Genomic DNA, 20,355 nt, shown 5'->3' with positions numbered 1-20,355 from the left:
AATTAATGGCCTTTTTCAACACAATAATACATAGAGCATACTGAGCATGAGGAAATATGTAGAAATGTAATAGAGACATAGCATTAGTTTACAAAGGAAGTTTATAAAAATTTAAATTTTTTGAAATTGCATTTTTGTTTGTAATTCATTTTGATGTATTTATATTATGTGCAATTGAATTGAATTGTTCATGAAAGCAAACTTCAGTACTGACTTCTAATTGTCTAAGGAAGGTGAAGATTTTACTGTAATATGCACTCCAGTAGCTCTCACTACAGGAAGATAAAATAATATTTCCAGAGGGTTTTTTGTCCTCAAGAATGAAGTCTTTTCCTTTTAGAAGTTCTGGAAGCAGTGGCAGCAGAAGTTTAGCTATAGGAATGCCTGTGGCTTATTACTGTTTATGCCAGCAATATCTTGTTCTCTTCTCCCTCCTGTCCCAGAATCTCATTTTTCATCTTTGAGTGATTGTACATGTGCATTCCACTCGTGGTGAGAGAACGCCCCATGCACAGTTATTGGAAACTTGTCCCTCAGTGGTACCTGTCAGGGAGGCGTCAGTGCCTCTGCAGATCATAGAATCATAGAATATCAGGGTTGGAAGGGACCTCAGGAGGTCATCTAGTCCACCCCCTGCTCAAAGCAGGACCAGTCCACAACTAAATCATCCCAGCCAGGGATGACACTGCAGATGACACTAAACTGGGAGGATAGGTAGATACACTGGAGGGTAGAGAGAGAATACAGAGAGACCTAGACAAATTAGAGGATTGTGCCAGAAGAAATCTGATGAGGTTCAAAAGGACAAGTGCAGAGTCCTGCACTTAGGACGGAAGAATCCCATGCACCGCTACAGACTAGGGACAGAGTGGCTAGGCAGCAGTTCTGAAGAAAAGGACCTAGGGGTTACAGTGGACGAGAAGCTGGATATGAGTCAACAGTGTGCCCTTGTTGCCAAGAAGGCTAACGGCATTTTGGACTGTATAAGTAGGAGCATTGGCAGCAGATCGAGGGACATGATTGTTCCCTGCTGTTCAGCATTGATGAGGCCTCATCTGGAGTAGTGTGTCCAGTTTTGGGCCCCACACTACAAGAAGGATGTGGAAAATTTGGAAAGAGTCCACTGGTGGGCAACAAAAATTATTAGGGGTCTGGAACACAAGACTTATGAGGAGAGACTGAGGGAACTGGGCTTATTTAGTCTGCAGAAGAAAAGAATGAGGGGGGATTTGATAGCTGCTTTCAGCTACCTGAAAGGGGGTTCCAAAGAGGATGGATCTAGACTGTTCTCAGTGGTGGCAGATGACAGAACAAGGAGTAATAGTCTCAAGTTGCAGTGGGGGAGGTTTAGGTTGATATTAGGAAAAACTTTTTCACTAGGAGAGTGGTGAAGCACTGAATGGGTTACCTAGGGAGGTGGTGGAATCTCCTTCCTTAGAGGTTTTTAAGGTCAGGCTTGACAAAGCCCTGGCTGGGATGATTTAGTTGGGGATTGATCCTGCTTTGAGCAGGGGGGGGTTGGACTAGATGACCTCCTGAGGTCCCTTCCAACTCTGATTCTATGCCCTCTGTTTCTGCGCAGCACTGTATGTCAATATAAAGGGCAGAGCCGCTTCCAATCCGCCTTCCATCCTTCTTAACCAACTGTGATAACTGGAATTGCTAGGTTTGCCTTAGCAAGTGCTTTCAATGTTTTACTTGTAAATTCTTATAAACAGTTGCCTAGTGCATGCATCTGATGAGGTGAGCTGTAGCTCATGAAGCTTATGCGGAGATAAATTTGTTAGTCTCTAAGATGCCACAAGTACTCCTTTTCTGGTTTTTATAGTTCATTATTAGGTAAGTGTTGATAAACAGAATCAGGGTTTTTTTTCAGTTCCCTGGTTTGGGGTTCCATTTCTTAGTACAGAGGAATGTCTCTATCACTGGGCTTTAAGCCCTGCTTTATTTGTTCAATGCTGATGCCTGTGAGTGACCCTTGGTCAAGCTGCTTGAAGTGTTTGGAGGAATCACATATTTGAGATAGCTGCCAGATTTGCAAAGACTTCAGAGGACTAAAAAAGATAGAGAAGCCAAGCTGAAGTTTCTGCTGATTGAGACTACTTTCAGAGCCTAGCTGCTCTGGCTTGGCACCTAGGGCTTTGGCTTGTTAGGAGTGTGCCTCCTATTTTACCTGAGACCTGGCACCTCCTCCCTCTCTGATGCCTCCCCCCCTCTGATGCCTACGAAGAGACACAGGACCTCTAGTCAAACCGTTGAAAGAGGAAGCTCATCGGCCCCTAAATCTGTTAAGCATGTGGATAAGAGTAGAGTGCAACGTCCAAGCACTCCTCTGCTCAGGCAGCATCTAGACCTCTCTCCATTGGGAGAGGCCCCCCCAGGCCTGCAGAGGATGATTTTGAATCAGAGGTTGGCTTCTATGTTTCCTGGCCATGGAGGCAGTCATGATTCTCCCTGGCTAGTCAGTTGTACCCAGGGTTGATTTGAGGTTCTTGTGGAATGGGATTAGGTATGTGGCTAGGAGATCATTGGGGTCCTCCACCTGTCCTGTGGTCCCTTTGGAACCTGTGGGGTTTCATCCTAGTTTCCGGGTCCTTCATGAAATGTTCCTGCCTGTGTCCTTAAGTAGTTATTTTAGCTACCACCGGGCCATAGCTGGTGGCCTTACCTATCAATGAGGCAATTTTAGAGCATACTAAGTTCTTATGGCAGACTACTTCATCCCTTCCTCCCTCTGCAGGAAGGGCTGAACATAAATACTCTGTTCACAGACAGGGATTTGAGTTTCTCTACTCCCATTCCTCCCTAGGAGCTCTGATTGTGTCAGCTGCTAGTGAAAGGGAATAGCAGGGACAGCAATCCCAAATGAAAAGATACAAAAGAAATGGATTTGTTTGCCTTAAATGCCTGGAGAAAGCTCATGTGTGGGACTGCTGCAAAATCTGCAGAGACTTCAGGCCCCCACCAAAAAACAGGGACACCAGGTTTAGGTTCCTCCTCATTAAGGCAGCACTTTGCCCTCCGTCAGAGCTGAGTCACTCCGACTAGGCACCAAGTATTTCAGCCTCAATAAGAAGCACCCTGGCTTCTGTTATGGAGGCTCAGTGCCATTCCACATCGTCTGTGCCAAAAAAGGATGCTGCTTCTGCTTCTCAGGACTCCTGGCACTGTCTGTCATCCCAGATGCTGAAGAAGATCACTCCAGCAAGTGCCTCTCGGCACTGCTCTTCATCACAGGTGCTGAGAAAGAAGCAGAAGACGACAGATAGGGTGATCTGAATCTCTGAGGTCCATGGGGCAAAGAGACACTAGCAGAGTGTGACCCACACCAGGCCACTCTGAGACCCTGGCAACTCATCCAGAGCTGTTGATTCCGGCCCCGGAACAGGCACTGTTGAGTCCGGTATGCAAGACACTACAATGTTTCTCCTCAAAGTCCCCAGCGTAGAGTAAGGAGGGGGTGTATGAGAGACTGGAATATGGAGAAATCTATAAGCTGCCTCTGCGCTGCTCTAACTTACATTGACTATTAGCTCAGCTTCCAGAATCTGGGAGGTTTCTGTTCTGCACCTTCTGTTGCTACACAGAATTTGGCTCCTGAGTTCTATACCCAGTTCAACCATAACTCACCTAGTGCAAAGTCTTGAGTTATCCCATCTGTAAATGTGGGAGGAATTATAGTATCCTGCCTCCCAGTATAGGGGCATGAGACCTTAGCAGTAAGGGCTGTGAATTACACAAAATGGTTGTCAGTGGAAGAGCTCAGATCAGAACTCATGGACTCTTCCTGGCATGTAGCACACATTCCCTCAATGCTAAAAGTAGATTCAAACAGGATAGAGAGACACTTTCACCACATCTGTCAAAAGCCAAGGAGGAGAAGGGGAACTGAGCTCACACCTGTCACTTTCTTTATAATAACCCTGCCTTCGTCTAACCAAGAGGTGGTGGCAGCTGCTGTAACTGTGCTGCATCATTCCCCTGTTTGGAGCGCTGACTCTGTGCCTAGGATCCTAGTGTGGTTGATCTGTTATGGAGCTCTTTGGGGCTGTAGCATATTCAGTGTGGTATTGAAGAAGGTCTGGGGGCTCAAGTATGTTCAGTGTAGGCAGAATGTTCAGAGATTGTAGCAACAAGCTTTCAAAAGGTGAGAATGTACACCTGGCGGTTTTCAGTCTTATAACACAGCCAAATCTGGGTGGATTTTCATGAGGACAGCAAAACAACACCTCACTGACCCCAAGGAATACCCTCTTGCCAAATCTCAGTTTGCTTCTCCAAGTTTTGCGAACACTAGAGCTCTGGAAAGAAATTATTGGAACATTTTTTTTTTAATATTGGCAAAACTACTTATTTTCCCCCAAAATCATTCTTGGAAATAGCCAAACTGTTTTTCCTGAAAAGTTCCAAAAAATATTCAGTCAGAGGCATGGAAAATTTTAACCGGAAAAGTTAAAGTTTAGCAAGCTATAAACAAATGAAAATGGGCTTAAAATGGAACACCAGCTTTGCTATAATTGTTGCATGTGTGTGTATAAAATATTTATATATACGTAGTATATGTTATGGACATATCGATAGCAGCTTTATAGGTATAGCTGAACTAAGATTTGCACTTAAAGCAAGATTAAAATTGCTTTGTTTCACACTTGTTTGAATTTTATTTCCACATCCTCGTCTTCAGTGGGACTCTGTGCAGATTCAAAGCATATGATTGAGGCCCAAATTTGTCACAATAGTGTTTCACAGGACAGTTTTCTGTTAATACTTCAGTAAGTATTGACTAACTTTGGTAATGTTGCTATATAAATGTTGATACTCTGCATTTGATACATACTGACAATTAAAAATGAATGTAGTAGGGAAATAGGGAGGGTGGTATTCAGGGAGAACTTGAGGGGTGGAAAATGTTGTGGGAAGCAGAGATATATAAGGAAAACATGGGCAGGGATAGGTCTATAGAGGCTGGGGAGAATATTAAGTGCAGCTCTCTATTGGGATCAGCTGTGGATATAGGGGTTTTTGGGGTGTCAAGGGAGATGGGGCTCTGAAGAGTGGCATATAAGGGAAAACCTACATTAACATTGGTGCCTATCCATATGAAAAAATATAACCATTGATATATACTTAATAAAACTCCGGGAAATTCCCTCACAAAACTTTAACTTTGAATTAATGCTGCTAGACTGCATAGTCTGAACAACTAGCATATGGTTTTGTCTCCAACTATATCTATAGTGTACAATTATATCAGAGCAGTTTTCAACTCTGTAACTCCTACATTAAAATCACTACAGATTTTGAACAGTTACTTTTAACATGGATCATGCACATTTCTTAAACATTACAGAAAAATGTACCTCACAGCCACCCCTTGTAATCTGACACTGTGCCTCACTTACTTTCACCATCTCCATGTAAAGTACCCTGTAACTTTTGAAAGCCATGTCAACCCTATATTGATCAACAGAACACATGAATATATAACCAAGATTCACGGAGCAGGTTGGGTGTTCAGGATGAAGGGGAAGATAGATACCCTGTGAGTGGTGGAAATGACCTGATAAGTAAAGTGTTGATATCTACTTAACAAGTGTTCATCGGATATTCCTTGCTTTTTTCTGGTTGACATTGGTGGAATATGCAGGTTTGTTACCATAACTTAAAGCTAACAGAGAGAGAGTGAGTATATTGAAACTGTCCCTTTGTCTCAAACTAAAGAATTGAAAATTCAGAAAGCCAGCATGTATTTTGAAATGCATTCCCCCTTTACTGAGTAAAACATCCAACAATCATACTATGAATGCCTACAGCAACAACACTCTTGATATATCCATTTCCTCTTTATGAGACAGTGTGATGTCTGCCTGGAAAATACAGTTATATGTGGGTGCATAAATAAATAAAATTCCCTAACCTAAAAGTTGTGTGCCTTTTCCTTTCCCAGTTCATTGGTCAGATCAATTATTCTCCTTCCATCTCTCTCAACCATTCTCTTCCTCTAAATCCACGTGCTTCATCTTGTTGGTACTTTGTCCTTTATTTATTCTTTGTTCTGTCTCTTTCCTCTTCTATTGATGGTGCATAGATTGCCCAATACAGCATCTCTTTTCCTGTGTGTCAAGTATCAGAGGGGTAACCGTGTTAGTCTGGATCTGTAAAAGCGGCAAAGAGTCCTGTGGCACCTTATAGACTAACAGATGTATTACAGCATAAGCTTTCGTGGGTGAATACCCACTTCATCAGATGCATGGCACCTCACTGTTTACATAACATTCAAAAACCAGTAGGAGAACACTTCAACCTCTCTGACTTAAAGGTGGCAATTTTGCAAGAGAAAAGCTTCAAGAACAGACTACAAGCCCACAAAAGCTTATGCTCAAATAAGTTTTAGTCTCTAAGATGCCACAAGTACTCCTGTTCTTTTTGCAGATACAGACTAACACTGCTGCTACTTTGAACCCTTTTTCCAGATCATTTATGAATATGTTGAATAGGACTGGTCCCAATACAGACGTCTGGGGAGCACCACTATTTACCTCTCTCCATTCTGAAAACTGACCATTTATTCCTACCTTTGTTTCCTATCTTTTAACCAATCCATAAGAGAACATTCCCTCTTATCCCATGACTGTTTACTTTGCTTAAGAGCCTTTGGTGAGGTATCTTGCTGTAATTAATTGCTGTTCGATGAGTGCTTGTTTTTTGAAATTGTTTTTATTAAGTTTTTTAGGGAGTTACTTTATGCTGGTTTTGATTACAGCAATTTTGTTTTTATTGATAGGTGCCTGTTTTATTTTTAATTTGCCCTTTTTTGATATTTTAATAGGAGTGTGCTGTAATTTTTTGGTGCTTTTGTGTCAGTCCTTGGTTTTGTTTTGTTTTTCTTTTCGTTTTTTTAGAGCATTTGGTGATGGTTTTCATATTTATTTTTTAACATACATATTTTTAATTTATGCACAAAATAGAATTGATTTACACAGAACATTTGAACAGGAACATTAAATTGCAATGCAAGAGAAAAATAATTATTGCCTTTTTTTACTTATTTTAAAATGCTAAACCTACAACAAAGTGGTGACCCTAAAAGGTCTGTTACTGCCTTGAAATTAGCTTAGACACAGATTTTAGCTGATGCATTTTTACCAGTGGCCCATTAGGCCATTCCTGTTTGCTTTTAGAAAGGGTGGCTGGCAGGATATGGTTAAATTATACACTAATATGTTTAATACATGCTACATATTTTTTTTATTTTTTATTGAAATTATATAAAATACAAACATAAAATTTTACTACTACGTGTTGTTTTTTGACCCCTCAAGAACAATTCTTGAGTGGGTCATATTTTATACAACTGTTTTATAGCAATATATTGAGAGGCAATTTGAGCTTGTGGTTGTAATTAACAAACATTTTTTGTTTTTTTAGCAGGCAAACACAGGACAGTATTAACACAACTAGCAATGGGTGGAACGTGATAGATAATATGTCCTTAGAAGTTGGGGACCAGCCTGTAAAAACGTTGTACTAATGATAGGTTGTTTTTATTTGCATGCAATATTTGAATGACATGTATTTTTGTATTTTTCTGTGTTTGTTGTAAAAACTGAGTTACTTTGGTTTTTGATAATTAGTGATTAGTTAGATTGTGCTAATTTAGGCCAAGGGTAACAGAGAAATTAACTGGGGTAGCGGTTATAATGCTTTGTGCTTTTTTTATTTTTGGTAAATAGTATGTGAGATTGTTAGTATACAATTCACTGGCATTACATTTATATTTATTTATTGGGGGTTGGCTGATACTTGCATTTTTTTAAAAATATTGTTTTTAGGATGTAATACATACGCATTGTTGTACAAAACACATGTTATATTTTTTAGTTTGTTTTATACATATGTTTTTAATGAGGTATTTCTGCTACATGGTTTTGTGGTGACAGGTAGGGACAAGCATATCTATTTTTGAGGGCTTTATAACCCGGGATAGCCAAAAGGATTTCATGGTTAATTTTGGGATCAGGCTCACTTTTTATATTTTTGTTTTTATAGATAGTTGGTGAGCAATTTTAATAATAATGTTATTTAATAATAAATTAGGCTTAACTATGCTGGAAACATATTGCATTTATTTATATTTGTTGTTTTAAAATGTGTTAATACCCTAACATTTTTAGATATTATTTAAAACATTTTCTGTTTAAGTGATGCTAAACTAAGAATTTGCATTTTAGTACATTTTATGGCCAAGGCAGTTTTATTTTTTAATTTTATTTGTTGTTTATATAGCAGCTAGGAGGTGGTGTTTAGCCACAGCAACATATTTTACTTTGCTTTTAGGCCATTCCTTTCTGCTTTCAGAAAGGGTGGCTGGCAGAATATGGTCAAATTATACACCAATACATTTAATACATGCTACATTATTATTTTTTATTTAAATTACTGTATATAAAATACAAACATAAATTTTTACTACTACATGACCCCCTTCCTTTCTTGACACTGACACAATTTAACAGGCCTACTGACACAATTTAACAGGCCAAACTGGGAGTAAACAAACAATATGTGTTTTAATACTACTATATATAAATGTATACATCTAGGAACAAAGAATGTAGGCCAAACTCACAGGATTGGGGACTCTATCCTGGGAAGCAGTGACCCAGAAAAAGATTTGGGGGATGTGGTGGATAATCAGCTGAATATGAGCTCCCAGTGTGACGCTGTGGCCAAAGAACTAACATCATCCTGGGATTAGGGGAGTCTTAAAAAGGAGTAGAGAGGTTATTTTACCTTGCTATTTGGCTCTGGTTCGACTTCTGCTGGAATACTCTCTTCAGTTCTGGTGCCCACAATTTGGATTCTCCATCACTGACAACGTTTACATCAAGTTTGGAATTTTTTTGAAAAGATATTTTCTAGGGATTATTTGGGGAAAGTTCTGTGACTATGCTAGACTAGATGCTCACAATGATACCTTCTGGTCTTAGAATCTATGAGGTTCCTTCTTACCATCCACCACTTGAGTCAGTGCGGTTTATTGTGCCTTGGGGAAGGACGCATTAAGGAAAGTTGCTCCATCTGCAAGTCATTCAAGAAGAGAAAGCAGGTGGCCAGAGACTTGAGCTTGAAGCAGCACCATATGAAGCAGGCCATGAGGCCCGCTTGGGCACTAGGGACCACCACAGATTGGCCCCCCAGAGAGCACCTGAGCCACTAAGGGCTGGAGCTACACAACCAGATTACAGAGTAACAGTCATGTTAGTCTGTATTCGCAAAAAGAAAAGGAGTACTTGTGGCACCTTAGAGATTGGTTAGTTAATTGGTTGTTGTTGGTACCATCGTCCAAATTGCCTCATACCCAGGGGGCAGGCTTGCAATAGACTTCCTGCTCAGTCAGGATTTGCCAGTGCAGATACTATCATGCGATAGAATCTACATTGGTGGGTCTGGTACCAATTTCGTCCTCGGTACTGGTGCCTGCTTTGGTACCTAGAGTGAATTCAGTGCCTGTACTGGTACTAAAAGTGCTGACTGCTGTACAATCATCTGTACTGATGAGACCTGTGTGTTGGGCTATGACTGACGCAGGGTGTTTACTTGCTACACCTGGAGTGGTTCCTCCATTACTGTCAGACTACCTGGAAGGGTCTTCAGAATTGAGTTCGGAGACATCTCCCTCTTCTTCACGTTTGCAGTACTACTCTCAAACTTTGTCAAGACCTCTTGGGGAATCACCGTCAGTACCGGGATCAGTACTGCTTTTGCAATAGGGATAAAGGTTTATGGCCCGGATCCTACTGGTCACAAAGCCATACTCCTATCAACAGTGGCCTCCTTGAGATCCCTGGCAGGGTCTTCATTCGGTGAGTCCCTGGTCTTCTGCTCCATCCAAGGAGAGGTCACCCATTCCTTTGGCAGTCTCCCCTCCTGAGCAGCTGTGCTGCATCCACAGACTGAGGTGGCTCCCTCTGAGTCGGTGCAACCTGACCCCTTGTTACAGTCACATGTGTTGCCATAGGAGATTCTGTTGGTCCCACTTGATGTTACAGTGCTGGGTTCTTCATGTCCAGTGCCTGAGGATTTTAAATCATATTAAGATCTCCTGAAATGAATGGTGTTGACCTTGGGTGTTCAGGCTGAGTTTGTTGAGTGGATGTTCTTCAGTCCTCATCTCCTGGCCGAATTTCTCTTCCTGTAATGAAGTGATATTAGAGACTGCCATATCTCTGTGGAAAACCCCAACATCTTTAATGCCCATGGCAAGGCCTACTGATAATAGGTATTATGTCCCTGTAGAAGGTTTTGAGTATTTTGTCTCATATTCACCTTCTAATTCACTTATTGTGATGGCAGCAAATGAGATTATGGCAGGGGAGATATAAATCCACACATAAAGACAGAGTCTAAGAGTTTAGACTTGATGGGGAGAGGTATTCAACCTCTTCGTTACAAATATGCATTGCAAACCAGCAGGCTCTGTTATCTAAGTGTGACCTTGTGAATTGGGATGCTGTGCAAGTTTATGGATAAATTACCAGAATCCTCTAGGGAAGAGTTTAAGGCATTCATTGCAGAAGGTCATTTGGTGGCAAAGACGTCTTTGCAGTCAGCAGTAGATATGGCAGATGCTTCATCCACACCTATGGCCTCAGGTCATCATTCTCAGAAGGCCCTCATGGTTACAGAACTCCAGCATATCTCCTGAGGTCCAACAGAGCACAGAGAACTTACCTTTCCATGGTTGGTTTTTATTTTCGGAGAAAACTGATGAGACATTGCATTATTTTAAGGGCTCTCATTCTATTCTGCAGTCATTGGGGGTTTATACCCAGGCCACAAATACATCATTATGGAAGTCAGCAACAACACCAGCAATATCCTTCTCCAGCCAAGACTCTAGGTAATGAAACATCCACAAAAGCTGGGGTATGCCTCTAAAGTCACTGAAGTTTCAGGGTCTGTAGTCAGAACAGGAAGCTTCACTCCGAATCAATGGTCTAGAGCTTCAAGCCATTTACGATGCATGCAAGGCCTTTTGATCTCGGATCGGGGTACAGTCGTTCACATACTTACCGGCAGTGCCAACATAGTGTTTTATGTGAACAAGCAGGGTGACCTCATTCCAACCAACTTTGCCAGGAAGCAATAAATTTTTGCAAAAAGAAAAGGAGTACTTGCGGCACCTTAGAGACTATCCACAAGTACTCCTTTTCTTTTTGCGAATACAGACTAACACGGCTGTTACTCTGAAACCAATAAATTTTTGGCATCTTTGCTTCAAGAAGGACATTAGCCCCTACAGTGGTACACTTACCTGGTGTTCAGAATCGGTTAGTAATACATATTATGTCAAGCGGAAGTATTTTTCTGTTTGGTCTCTAGCTCGGGGAATCCAGCTGAAGCCAGTACGCATTCAGGACATTTTGGATTATCTGTTGCATTTTAAGTCCTCAGGTCTCTCTCTCAACTCTTTGAGGGTCTGCTTAGTGGTGATATCAACATTTCAGCCACAGTTTCAAGGGAACTCAGTTTTTTTCTAACTCTCTAGTGGATAGATTTTTAAAAGGGAATGTCCATCTCTTCCCTCCTTTTAAAGAAACAGCAACCTGGGTCCTCTCTTGAGCCCTTGGCAACCTGCTGTCTGTACTTCTTTGCTGAAAGACAGCTTTTCTTGTAGCCATAATTTATGCAAGGTGGGTGAGTGTGTTGCAGGCTCTCATGGCAGGATCTCCATATATGCAATTTGTCATGCCTAAGATGGCCCTAAGGCTGGATCCAAAATTTTTGTCTAAAATAGTTTCATAATTTCACCTTAACCAAACTATCTATTTGTGTGTATTCTTTCCTATACTACATCTGAATACAGAGGAACCGTGCCTTCATACATTGGAGGTGAGATGACGTTTGGCATTCTACTTGGAGAGGACTGAATTGTTTTGTCAGTCAGCTCAACTCTTTCTTTTGTGTGTATCAAGTGAAGAGTCAGGTGGTTTCCGCACAGATGAACTCCAGGTGTAATTACTTCCTGTATTACAGCAGCATATGGATTAGCTCAGTCTACACCTCTACAAAAACTGGTGGTTCGTTCAGCCGCTTCGGTCACATTCCTCAATGATGTTGCTATATTAGACATTTCCTGAGCAGCTACCTGGTCTTCAGTGCGTATTTACCAAGCATTATGCTATTATGACTGCATCTAGATCAGATAGATACAAACTTTGGGAAGGCAGTTTTGCAATCATTCTTTAGGTAGACTTCAAGCCCCACTTCCTTCAGGTACTGCTTGTGTGTGACCTGAGTTGAATACATATCTCCAACCACTCGAAGAAAAAAAAACCAGTTACTTACCTTTACTTTAAGTATTGTTCTTTGACATGTGGGAGCCGGGATTATTCCATGACCCATCCTTTGTCTCCTCTGTATTGGAACAGCCTTGGATTCCAGTGTGAAGGAACTGACGGGGTTCAGGGTAGCACTGCTGTTTTCTAGCCATCAGAGGGGCTACAGGGCAAAACGGCGTGAGCAACTCCCCGATGGTTACTGCTAAGCAAAGTTATCTGATTTTGATGCGCTGACCGCATGCATGCCTGAGTGGAATACATATCTCAATGAACAATAGTTACTATACAGGTAAGTAACCGTTTTTTCCTGGTGTTGAAGCTGCTGCAGATGACTTTGCATGGCTACATACACCTCATCCCTCCCATTCCACTGGTTCCTCATGTTTTAGATGGCTTCAGAATCTACATGTTGGGTAGCTCTATTACTAAAAGCACTTCTGTGGTTTCCCATGGATTTTTGCCTATTTTTATGCCCTGGTGGCTGTATATAAACTTATCTGTGAAGGTCAGATGCCCACAGGCCACTCCACAAGTAGACAGAAAATAAATATAATGGAATAAATACATAAAGAGAAGGTGAGGTTTGGGGACTCCTGTGAGATATTGGTCCATAAACCAATTGAGCATACCAGAAAATATTCTTTCTTTATCCATGTCTATATATGTCCAGGTCTTTCCTCCTGAAGTTGACTTTTATGTCCCCATAGCATGGACTCTTTACTTAGAATGTATTGTCAGCATTAATGTGCCATGATACTTCATGGATGCAGTGGGTTGGTGGGACATTGACACCATTTGATATACCTGGAGGTATCATGACATGAGCAGAGATAGAATGGAAAGCAAATGGAAGCAAAGCTGAAAGTAAATAAACAGCTGCTGCAGTCTTTCCGCACACCATAATTATTTTTATCCTCCAGTGAAAACCTTTTGAACTGATAATCTTGTTGCACCCAAACTTACAGTTTTTAAAAAAGCTCCTTGAAATGAGGTTATCTAAGAAGGTTTTCTTGTATGGAATGTATAATGGTTAGGTGGACAGTAAATGTGTTTTATTTAACAAATCTTTTCTTTTATCAGGTAAGTGTTCTATGGCAGTGGTTTTCAAACTTTTATTCTGGAGACCCAGTTGAAAATTGTTGATGCCCGTGTCCCAACGGAACTGGGGATGTGGGGTGTGTGTGGGGGGGCGGGGGGGCTCAGGGCTGGGGCAGAGGGTTGGGGTACAGGGGTGAGAGCTGTGGGGTGGGGCCAGGAATGAGGGATTCAGTTGTGTGAGGGGGCTCTGGGCTGGGGCTTGGGGTTCAGGAGGGGGTCTGGGCTGGGGGTGCAGGCTCTGCGGTGGGGCTAGGGATGAGGGGTTTGGGGTGCAGGAGGGGGCTCTGGGTTTGGGGGGGCTTAGGGCTGTGATGGGTTTGGGGTGCGGGAGGGGGTCAGGGCTCGGGGTGGGGGTGCAGGCTCTGGGGTAGGGCCAGGGATGAGGGGTTTGAGGTGCAGGAGGGAGCTCCGGGTTTGGGGCAGGATCAGGGGATTGGGGCACGGGGTTGAGACACAGGCTTACCTCGGGCGGCTCTCAGTCTGCAGTGCAGCAGGGGTGCAGAGGCAGGCTTCCTGCCTGTCCTGGCACCTCAGATCGTGCTGTGACCCGGAAGCAGCCAGTGGCAGGTCCGGCTCCTATGCAGCTCTCGCCTGCAGGCACCGCCCCCCCCCAATTTCCAGCCAATGGGAGTGCAGAGCCAGTGTTCGGGGCGGGGGCAGCGCGTGGAGCCCCATGGCCCCCCGCTTAGGAGCTGGACCTGCTGCTGGCCGCTTCCGGGGTGCAGCGCGGTGTCAGAACAGGTAGGGATTAGCCTGCCTTAGCCGGGCAGCAGCGCCGACGGGAATTTTAACGGCATGGTGGTGCTGACCGGAGCCGCCGTGACCCAGTGCCTTCCACAGTTTGAAAACCACTGTTCTATGGCATTTTACCATTTGGTACACTGACTCTGTGTGTCTGTCTGTCTGTCTATCTAGTTTATTCTTTCTTTGGAATTCACTTACAAGTCCGCACTGTATTTTTGTACAAATTTTGGTTTGGGGCACAGGGAAAATGGTTCATTCTTTAACCAGGGAGAGTGTTCTTTTAAGTGCTGTCTACTGCACCATTTAAAAAAACAACAACAATATCCCATAGGAAATGAAACACACAAAGTGATATTAAACAAAGTCTGATTTCAACCCCAGAAGCAACGACACTGAGTTATTTTTGTTCTGTCTCTCCTCTAGCCACCAGCTAGCCCTTAGTTTGGTGAACCCTTCCTCCCCGCACTCCAGGTTTTAGTTTACTGCTTGTTCAAATATAACAGCATAAATGAAGCAAGGAATCAAAGCCTTAACTTCTCAATGTTCATGTATTTGTCAGTTTCATGTCAGAAGCATAACATTATCCCAGGAAATAGGAAGGGTCAGAGACATTCCTGTTTAACATAGAAAAGATTGTTATTAATTAAACGGAATCAAGAGGATAATAGGGTAAAGGACAAACTATAAAATATCATGAGCAATTATTCAGGTTTCATGGGGTTTTTTTGTTTTTGTTTTTCAGTAGCTTGAAAATCCACTGTACATTTCAGAGAAAGAGGAAGCGGCTGTGGGTACATGTGGTGGTTTTTACTTCTTTTTGCAGAAACCACCATGCCAATATCTAGCTTTCTGTGTGTGGGGAAAAAAGTTGGCAACAGTAACGTGGGAAAAACTGAAGAGAAACTGAGATCCAAATAACTTTCAAACATTCAAAGAGAGAGCAAGAGTGTGTGTGTATGTATAGTGGTGAATCTGCTTTTAGATATCTCTAGTTAATGGTCAAATATGGAATTTTAGCAATTAAATTTGATATATCCTCTTGCAAATCTGAACAGAGCAAAAAAGATTTGGGGCAAAATTCACCTCTCAGATCTGTGTATTGGAACTTGTCTCTGCTATTTCTTTACTTTGCATATGTGTGGAGCTGTCAGTTACATCAATGGGAGATCTGTGCTTTCAGGATAGCACAGTATCTCAGTGGAGAGCCAATGCCCTAATCAGAGAGCAGATTTTTGCCCTCTTTTTTTTGTTTTCAGAAAAACTGTCCATTTATTAATATATTTATATAATATAGACCATGGTTTGCTGCATCCAAATTTTTAATAAGTTAGTAACCAGCCATTTATTTGCACTGTTCCAAATTTGGTTTTGTGTCTTTTAAAGCCTTAGGAACAAAGGCAAATAATTTTAAATTTTAAAATATCAGTATATAATGATTGTCAGTGTGTTCTGGTCATGACTGTGCTGAATCCTTTTAGTTTAGATACAGCATAGGCTAGTTAGGGCATATGTAAATGATTTGGATATTTGCAAAGAATTTGTGCTTTCATTACATACTGTATTTAATCATTTTAATAAAAACATTAATAGAATTACTGATAAATTTATGAATCCTAATATGTATAAGCAAATAGATTTAGGTTTGTGAATTACTTACTGTATGTCATGTCACAGAGCAATATGAACTTGAGTGATCTATTTTTATATACACAGTACACACTATCCAAATATTTACATTTAAAAATATATTTGATAGGGCCATAATTTGACTGCTGTACTGTACTCCAAAACATCATAATAAGGTATCTGAAATTATAATTTAACATTTTATAGCCATTTACTCTGTCAGCTGGACTTCTAATAGGAACTGTATGAACACACAAGCTACATCACCACTGTGAGATAGGGATGTGATTTCCCTTGCTTTGTACACATACTCTCGCTAGTTCACATTGAGCTAGCATGAGTATAAATAGCAATGTAGCTGCAGTAGGATGGGTGGAGGAGACAGAGGTATGGATTAGCCATGTTGAGTATGTTCCCTTCTGAAACCACTAGATGTGAGCACAGGACTATACATGTTACTTTACATGAGCCGGGGAATTGCACCCCTAGCTCGTACTGTAGCTGAAGTAAGAGAGAGTCCCTGCCCCAAAGAGCTTACAGTCTAAATAAACAAGAAAGGCAAAAGGTATGGAGTAAATTTAAAAAATCGGATAGGAAAGAGAGATCTGTTGGACACTGTTTGAATGTGTTCTTCTTTGTTGTTCAAGCTACAAATGTATATTTTAAACCATTAGAATTTCAGTAGGTGTGCAGAAATGGTTAGGCCCATTTTTGTAGAAGAAAAGAAAAAGATCTTATTATGTATCTACTTTGCTGTTGTAATTCCGTAGCAAAGGAAATTAAGTTGCCCTGAAGTAGTCTTGGAAATCGTTTTGTTAGAATAGAGAAAATGTATTTGTTAGGAAGCATCAATCCAGTATATTCAGTTGTCAATAAGATACTTGAGTCAAGGTTAGAGGTAAAGAGTATTTTCGTGCATTAAGGTGCAGACACGTCTGCCATTATGAAACTACAATATAACATCTTATTTATTTGGGGCCATAATCTTCAAATAGAGTCCCTATGGGTGCTCAACCTCCCCGGCTAGAGATGGAACAATTAGCAGTCCATTCACGGATACTTTACTTCTTTAGAAATTTGTTCTTAGCTTGTTTTAATGTTTTTCTTCTTAATCTCATAGAGTTTCCATTAGTTTTTTCTCTTCCCCTGTTTTTAAAAAAATAAAAAAAGCCTTAAAAGTTTTTGCTTTACCCCTGCCCCCTTTTCACTCCCCTGGACTGGGGATTGTCCCCAGTAAGGGGCATGCTGGGTTCTCCTGGATTTGAGGTGCCTCTCCTGTAAGGAGTCCATTCTACTAAGAGATGGTCTTTCCCGCTATGTCATTCCCTCGGGGAGGGCCACGTTCCACAGAAGTGTACCTTCTGTCAGCAGCTGAAAACCAGATCCTGGAAAAAATGGGAATTGAAAGTAAAGCTGCTCCTCAAGGTAGGAGCTCTTCAGCCTGTGATTGACCCATGCCCAGAGTCTCCCAGGTGACATCAGTCTTCTCTGCAGCCTTCTACTCTAAGGCTGGTGAACCAAGAAAAAAAAATCCTCGGATTCTTCACATAAGACCAAAAAGAGAGCTGTCAGCCCTGAACCAGCCAGAGGAAATTTTTGGCACATTCAGTCTCTTCATTAGCTATGGCACTGAAGGTGTCTAAGTATGGTACCCACAGATTGCGTGGGTCTGGTGCGACAGATCCTGCTGGTATACTTAAAGATCCTATGGGCACAGGCACCGAAGCAGCAGTACTGCTAGTGAGGGACAGAAGTGACCATATCACCTCAAGGCAGATGGCGTCAGTACAGATGTTCTCAGCACCAACGACTGTGAGCAGCCATCATCGGACCATTATGTGAAGCCAAGATCTCCGACTCCCTCGGTACCACCGACACAATATTGGCAATCACTGATGGTACCGACTACTGTAGCACCACAGGAATTTAGATTCTCTAACGACCTCATGGCATCTGAGGTACCAGAGCCTCTTCTAATCGGTACCGGGGCCCCAGTACCAGACACATCTTAAGCCCAAGAATCACCACTGGCACCAAACCTTGCACCTCCGCTCTGTATTGGCTCCACCATTTTCCAGTGGAGAGTCAGATAGTGACCAGGAGGGGGTCCTCTCCCAATGCTCTTATCATGCTTACTCCTGCTATCAACCTAGGACTGCCCAGTCATACCCTTGGTCTGGACAACCCCTGTGATATGACCAATCATGGGATCAACCACCCATCTTTTTTCCACCAGCCACTGGTCCTGTTGTGATCCATGGGCAGCCTGTAGGCACGATGCCTCCTGGGCATCTAGTGTGACCCACCAGGAGACTGCGAGGCATTCCCCCTCAGCCACCATCTCTAGAGCCTAAGAACCTCCTGAAGAGATCTTGGAGGAGCCAAGAGGTCAGACTAGAGGAGAGGGTTACACCAATTACTAACATCTCTTCTTTCTCTCCAGATAAGACAGAAATGCCCCCTCCACTGTCTATGGCAGACTATTTTAAAGTCTGACCTGACTAAGGGTGGCAGATACCTTACAAGTATCTCTTGAGGAGGTTAAAAGACACTCACCATAAGCTTCTGGATATTCTTCTACTCCTCCTCCAGGATAGCCCTCCCCATTAACAAGGCACTTTTGGATCCAGCTAAGTTTATATGGCAAATGCCAGAATTCGCCACACCGCCACGCAAACGGGTCGATAAAAAAATATTATGTATCTCCCAGGAATGAGGAATTTCTTTTTTCACACCCTCCTCCTAATTTCATTGTGATAGATGCAGTGTTATCATCCAGAACAGACTCAACTCTGAAGCCCCAACCTCTCCTTAGGGATACTGCTTGGGAGTTTCCCATAGTGGAGCACCCATAGGGGCGCTATTGGAAGAAGAGGAAGTTACTCACCTTGTGCAGTAATGATGGTTCTTTGAGGCGTGCCCCTCTGTGGGTGCTCCACAACCTGCCCTACTTCCCTCTACACTGGAGTTTTTGATAGGGACTCTGCGGTAGAGAAGGAACTAAGGGTGGTTCGCCCACGCAATGCTAAGTAGCCTCGAGGCAGAGCATGAGGAGGGGATGGGGCATGGGAGGGTTAAATGGACACAGGAGACCTTGATAGCAATCAGAAGCACAGGGATCCACATACACCTACAGTGGAGCACACATAGGGACACGCATCTCGAAGAACCTTCGTTACGGCGCAAGATGAGTGACTTCCTCTTCTACCACTTTGACTCTTCTCACAGTGAATAGTATCTTATTCCTCAGATAGCCCTGTTGTAGAAACTCAGTGTGACTAAGGAAGGCAGAATTTGGTCCATAAGAAACAATGTAAAGGGAGATTAGAAAATGTTCTAAGTCTTCCTTCATGTCTGCAATGATATATTATTGAAATGGCTTCTTTCGTTTTGACATACATTTGGTATTATGAAATTTTGACTGATCCAAGCAATAACCACTCTGTTGGAAGCATATTGGGATGAAAAGATTTAAAATAATCTAATCAAAGATTGGATAGAGAGGGAGCCAAAAGTAGAGGCTGAGATAACCAACAAGACTTGAAGAATAATGAGTGCCCATGACTTCTGTGTTTTCCTGAGAATCCTGGTGCTAAAATCATTGTTCTTTACAAGTTCTCATGATTATTTTGGATGATTGGAGTGTGCTTGTCAGATGTTACAGCTACTCCGTTTAGTTTGAAGCAAGAGATATGAATAAAGCTTTGTTGTAGATTCAGAGTTTCTGTTGCCAGGTAGTAGTAGGCTATGGTACTGCACTTTATGCCAGGGAAGAAATTTCCATGTCTTATTTTATCTGGAAGAAGGAATTGAGGTGAGGGAAAAGTTCTTTAAGTTCCTTCTCACTCTTCAGCTCTTAAACCTATGTATAAAGAAAAGGAGTACTTGTGGCACCTTAGAGACTAACCAATTTATTTGAGCATAAGCTTTCGTGAGTACTCGCAAGTACTCCTTTTCTTTTGCGAATACAGACTAACATGGCTGCTACTCTGAAACCTATATATGTAAAGTAGGCAAGGGCTGAGTATTGCTACTTATTTTATAGTTGCACATTTCAGCATGTAATGTGGCTGATGTGTTAAAAATTTGCTTCTAAGTTGTGTGTATCATGCAGCAATGCAGTGAAGCTGCTGTTTTGTATGGGAAGTTTTGTCACAGTGTTAGTGTAAGCGTGAGATGGTAAGCAGAGTCCCACAGTCAGAATCCTGGATACTTCAGTTCTACCTGAGTGTGGCTTGGACTTCCAACCTCAGGGTATTGGGAGAACAGAAGAGATGTTGGTCACCTTTTTAAAATAAATAGGATCCTATCTGACTTACATAATAGGGTAGAAATTGGCTAGCCTAATGATCCATTTTTCCCCTTTTATTCCACATGTTCTCTGATCTCCCCTGTTTTTTTGGGATTAAGAAGGCTGCTGGTGGTCTAGCCTGTGATTTGCAGATGATGCTGTTAAGAGTAAGAATAATTTGGTATTAGACTGAGGAGATCCATAGTGTTTGGCCCCGACCTGCCATTTATTACAGATTCAGAGAGAGATTTG

General features: G+C 42.1%; 1 protein-coding gene across 16 annotated transcripts in view; it reads left to right on the top strand.

Moving 5' to 3' along the window:
• The window catches only part of SUPT3H (SPT3 homolog, SAGA and STAGA complex component), a 474,120-nt gene that overhangs the window by 225,526 nt on the left and 228,239 nt on the right, over positions 1-20,355 (top strand). Inside the window, exon 1 of one of the 16 annotated variants that reach the window (XM_084624554.1) lies at positions 12,615-12,633. The exons of the other annotated variants lie outside the window; for them this stretch is intronic. The gene's annotated coding sequence lies outside the window, so the exon portion shown is untranslated. Of the gene's footprint in view, positions 1-12,614; positions 12,634-20,355 lie in introns of those variants that run through there. 16 annotated transcript variants of the gene reach the window in all.

This window comes from Lepidochelys olivacea, assembly GCF_965140295.1.
Source record: "Lepidochelys olivacea isolate rLepOli2 genome assembly, chromosome: 3".
NCBI classification, from domain to species: Eukaryota; Metazoa; Chordata; order Testudines; family Cheloniidae; genus Lepidochelys; species Lepidochelys olivacea.
This window is presented reverse-complemented; position numbering and strand designations above follow the sequence as displayed.